The sequence below is a fragment of the Mus caroli genome, unplaced genomic scaffold (genome assembly GCF_978045245.1).
Source record: "Mus caroli unplaced genomic scaffold, Mus_caroli_1 scaffold_16, whole genome shotgun sequence".
Classification (NCBI taxonomy): Eukaryota; Metazoa; Chordata; class Mammalia; order Rodentia; family Muridae; genus Mus; species Mus caroli.
In genome coordinates this window covers 67,715,818-67,721,208 of record NW_028227271.1, presented here as the reverse complement: position 1 = coordinate 67,721,208, position 5,391 = coordinate 67,715,818, and the positions used below count along the sequence as shown (strand labels likewise).

At 43.8% G+C, this 5,391-nt stretch overlaps 1 long non-coding RNA gene across 1 annotated transcript; it reads right to left on the bottom strand.

Moving 5' to 3' along the window:
* Window positions 1–708: 708 nt before the first annotated feature.
* On the bottom strand, window positions 709–1,897 carry LOC147000788 (uncharacterized). The gene is made up of 2 exons (XR_015045587.1): window positions 1,712–1,897; window positions 709–1,024 (listed from the first exon to the last, which is right to left on the bottom strand). It is a non-coding gene; the product is annotated as an uncharacterized LOC147000788 (long non-coding RNA).
* Window positions 1,898–5,391: the final 3,494 nt, after the last annotated feature.

Genomic DNA, 5,391 nt, shown 5'->3' with positions numbered 1-5,391 from the left:
ATTGGGGAGCAAGGTTTACAAATGAAAGTTGGTACAGGCGAGGACCCATTTGTCTTGGAGCAACCAGATCTTGGGGTTCAGAATTTAGCATTTGAATACAAGCAATACCAGACCAACCCCCTTCAAGGGGAAGGTTGTGCTTCTCCCAGGGCCAGCCCTATTCCCAACTCCCCTCTCACTCTCCTGGAGCAACTTTAATCTCCTGACCCTCCTCCGAGGATCTGCAGAGCTCTCAGTGTGACTCTACCTTCTCGTCCACTGTTCTTCCCTGACAGGGCCCACTCCTAGCTACTTTCTGGGGCTTAGTGACTTTTCTTCTTTTTCCCTTCCCCTCCCTTTACCCTTCCGTTTCCCATTCCTTCCTTTCCATTATTTCTCCTTCCACCACCCCCTCTGTTTCCTGGTTTCCATTAAACCTGGGCTGGCCTTGAACTCACTTACGTAGCTCAGGCTGTATCTGAACTCATGATGTTCCTGGCCTCCGCCCCTCACAAGCTGGGCTCACAAGTATATCACCACAGCCAGCAGGAAACAGTTTTCAAATTTTCCAGGCTGTGCCCTGGAGTAAGAAACAAACTGAGCAGCAGCCCTTAGAACATAGAAAGGAAATATTAAACAGTGGAGGATGCAGGATGGGATGCAGGATGGGGAGCTTTCAGAGAGACGAGCAGGGAGGGCGTCAAGTAACGTAGGACCAGAACGCTGATGTCTTGGCCTTAATTCACAAGTATTTATTGAGCACTTACATCCTTCCCAAAGCAGAATGAACAATCACACAATTATGCTTTAATTGTGAGGGGTGAGGGGTGGAGGGAAGCATTGGGGATCTCATTCCTGAAGTGTCTGTCACTGGTGTGTGTACTCAGTGGAAACACTTGGGCTTCAGGCTTGCTTGTCCTTCATCGCTGTCTGCCCATCACCTCTTAGAACACAGCTTCCATCTCTCTACCTCAGGCTGCAGGTTACACAGAAAGCCCAGTTCCTGCCTCTGCCTTCCTCATGCTGGGCCTGGTTTCAGAGCATCCTGTGGAAGTGAACATGGATACTCTACAATACTCTGCCCCCTTTCACTTATTTGTTAAAATACCATTTGTTTCACTGATTTGTACGCTTAGGTTCTTTATTCGTATTTCCCAATGAGCGCCTCTGGATTTACATACGTTCTCCTAGGAGATTTTGGCAAGCATGCCAGCCCAGGAAGTCTATTCTTTAAGCCTGAACCAACATTTAGGTTTTCTTTCTATAATTAAAGTTAAGAACATGTTGTTTAATCTGAATTTAGAGAGGCAGGGACCCCACTGGAATTATTTAATGTTTTGCAATAATCTAGTTAGCTTGCTATTAGACGTTCCCCTTGTGGCTGCAATTTAGATTTCCCTCTTTATATTATTATGTCTGAAGATCTGTTAGGTGACATCAGTTAACTTATCAATCAGCCTTTTTTATGCTAAATCCAATGTACATTTATCTATTATACAATTGCTATTCACTCTCCCTCCCCCACCTCCCACCCTCGCAATGCAATTGGTTTTTACCTGTCCCCTCTCTCCAGGACTCCAGCCTGAGATAATGGCTAAGCTTTGGCTTCTCTCTCATAGAAAATTAACAGGGTGTCAGAGCTTCCTTAGTGGGAATGGGCCTGGCTTCCATTAACATAATGGATATGTCCCCAAACAGGGAGTTTCAAACCTTGGTGTCTGGTCCACCTTACCTGCCAATAGCTTACTGCCTCTGTAACAGAAGGCAGAGAGGGGGCCAGCACGGTGGTCTGGGGCCGGTCTTCTTCATCCTTGCCTCCACTTCTGGGGAAGCAGGAACTGTATTGGGGAGCATGGGCCAGTGTTTTTAAACTGAAGACAGGCAAGTGGCAAACAGCACTTCTGTTTACAACCTTCTGGGAGGGCCTTAGTCATGTGGCCACCTGACAACAAGGGAGACTGGGAAATGTAGTTTTTGTCTGACAGCCTATGGACTGGGCTAAACCTTTTTATCACGGAAAATGAGGATAGACTGAATAGACTATCAATCAGAGCTGGTAACATCCATTCTCAAGGAGAGGTGGAACCCAGCAATCCAGAGTGCAGAGTTCAAGGGCAGAGCTATGGTTAGACAGCTTCTCTCTGTACCTGGCACTGTCATGAAGGCAGGAGTCTTCAAGGGCCAACAGATGTATTTCCACCTTTTTTTTTTTTTTTTTTGGTGATGGTGGTGTTTTATTTTATTTTTGTTTTTTGTTTCTTGTTTTTTTGTTTTTGTTTTTGGTTGGTTGGTTGGTTGGTTGGTTGGTTGGTTGGTTTGGTTAGAGCTTGAATTCACCAGCCTGTCTCGGGCTCCAAACACTTTGACAGGAACGGAGGGGTCTCTTCTGCATACAGTGATGCTGTTTTCAGAACAGCAAGGGACACACCACTGGCACATAGTTTAACAACAGAGCAGGCTGCCTAAACATGTCAGGAGATTTCCGCAGACACAGACACCCTGCTTGTGTACATTTGTAAGCACTGCTTCAGGAAGCCTTGGGGACACATCTTCTTTCCCAGTACGGTTGTTGTTCAAATAGCTCCACACGCCCCCTTCTTGGCAAACCACTCTGTGCAAAAACACAGTGGCATGCAAGCATGTAAAGAAACTCAGGCTACACAGAATACATTGATTTCCAATTGAGAGAAAAGGAAAGATTTTTGTGGCTGGATCTGCACAAGAAACATTGAACACATTGTCTAGAACAGGATTGAGACAAGAAACACTCAGCAACCTAAGACCGAATAGTGTCCCAATAATCACTGAAGATAAATTCCTGTCACTGGCCATGAGATCTTCCAGGTGATAAGCTATCGATCAAACCTTCAATGCCCCCCCCTTATCAAATAAATCCAAATTCCTTTGAGAGCAGTCAGTGCTTCCAAAATTAAGATTTAAATCTTATGAACATAGATGCAAAGAGACTAGATAAAATATTTCAAATGGTGCGCTGTTGCCTAGTAGGGTTCATTTTGGATCTTCAGAAGCAGTTCAACACTAGGAACTCTATTTCCGTAGCTCAGTACTCCATAGATGAACAGAGGGAAGCCACTGCATATCTCAGTAGGTGCCGAGAAGGGGGTTGATTAAATTCAATCCACATTACTGTTAGTAGCAGACGAAAGGCAGACACAACCTTGGGCCTCAGCAAACACTCGAACTTAATGCAGTAAAGGTGGTATTCCCAAAAAGACAGCAAGTGTCTCCACCACTTCTGATATTTGTGGTGTCATCAGCTAATAAAACAGATGTAAGAAACATTGGATAAAGACTCAAAGTTATATCCTTGTGCAGATGGAAAATGCTAGGATGTAACAACATCAGAAAAACAAAAAACAAAAAAACCTAGGTGGTGGTGGTGCACGCCTTTAATCCCAGCATTCTGGAGGCAGAGACAGGTGGATGTCTGAGTTTTAGGCCAGCCTGGTCTACACAGCATGTTCTAGGACAGCCAGAGCTACAAAGAGAAACTCTACCTTGAAAAAACAACAAAAAGAAGACTATATTACCTATGGTACAAAAAGGGTTTCTGTGATGTTTGGGGTTTGTTTCGGTTTCCCTAGCCTAGGCTAGTCCCTAGTTCTGCCCTTGTGCTTTAATAGTCCATATAGCTGAGAGCGGTCACCTGTGCTCCATGTACAAAATGAGTTTTGTCAGGTTTGTTTTGCTTGTTTTTTAAATACTTGCCCTGGTATCTTTTCTTCCACTAAATGGTATTCTTGGCCCTCCACAGGGAGTGGATTGGAACCCGAAGCAGGAAATGGATATTTTAATATGAATTGAAACTGAACTCAAATGATAGTGTTGTTCTGTCTTTGAATCTTGAACTGGATCTGACCTGAACAAAATCCAGAAAATTCCTATCCTGTTCCTTCTCTCCAAAACCAGCCCAGAGGCCCAGCCCAGAGACCTTTCTGAATCCTGAAGCCACTTGATGTTTTGTTTAGTTTTGCCAACCAAATAGGGCAATATGTCAAAAAGCTTTTTCAAAAGCTTATTATCATGATGGGAACATGTCCTGTCTGTCACATATCAACTACCTTTGCTAGTGAAAAAGCATTTAAAAGAAAATAATTTTAAATTAAAAATAAAACATGTTAATACATTTTGTTTTTCAAAAACATAATAATAACGTATATTGGTGAGATTCAAGGGTTGTATTTAATTGGAAAGTTTTAAGAAATATGAGCCGGGTGTGTTGGCTCATGCCTTTAGTCCCAGCAGAGGTAAGTGGATCTCTGTGAGTTCAAGGCCAGCCTGGTCTACAAAGCAAGACCAGGACAGCCAGGGCTCTGTCACACAGAGAAAACCTATCTTGGAAAAGCAAAAGACAAACAAAAAAAGAAGGAGGAGGAGGAGAAAGAGGAGGAGGAGAAGGAGAAGAAGAAAAGAAAAAAGAAAAAGGAGGGAATATGAATTTGATAAGTTCCTTACCATATTTCACTTTTTATGCTCCTTTTTATCTACAGATTTTTTTCTACTATTTATTTTTATTTTCATTTTTATGTACATTGGTATTTTGCCTACATATATGTCTATATGAGGGTGTCAGATCCCCTGGAACAGAAGTTACAGACAGCTTGGAGCCAACATGTGGCTGCTGGGAATTGAACCCCAGTCCTCTGGAAGAGCAGGAAGAACAGCCAGTGCTCTTAACTGCTGAGCCATCTCTCCAACCCATGTAATCCTTTTTTTAAGGTGATGAACTTAATGCCCCAGAAACCAAATTTTGGTGACCACTGATGTCTTAGGGTTTCCACTGCTGTAAACAGACACCATGCCAAGGTAACTCTTACAAAGGACAACCTTTAATTTGGGCTGGCTTACAGGTTCAGAGGCTCAGTTCATTATCATCAAGGCAGGAGCATAGTGGTGGTCAGGCAGGCATGGTGCAGAGGAGCTGAGAATTCTACATCATGTTCAGAAGGGAACCAGGAGAGACTGGCTTTTCTAGGCAGCTAGGAGGAGGGTCTTAAAGCCCATCCCCACAGTGACACACTTCTTCCAACAAGGAGATTTCTAATAGTGCCACTCCCTGGGCCAAGCATATTCAAACCATGACAATTGATATCCCATATTTGTGTGGCTGGCCTTTTTTTGTTGTTGTTGTATGGTTATTTGGCTTCATACCAGCTTTATAAAGACAAATGTTGTTGGCTCTTTAAGGCATTTCAGAACAGAAATAGGTAATCACGTGTGTAGACCTGGACCCCCATCCATGGTTAAATGCAGTGTCTCCTTAGACTGCAGACCACCAGTGGGGCTCAGCTGTGGCTTGCTAAGGGACATCAAGGGCAGCGGCCTGTCTCACTGTTAATGGCCCTTGGAGTTCCAGATTTCTCTGTGGCTCTAGACTGCTCAACTCTGGAG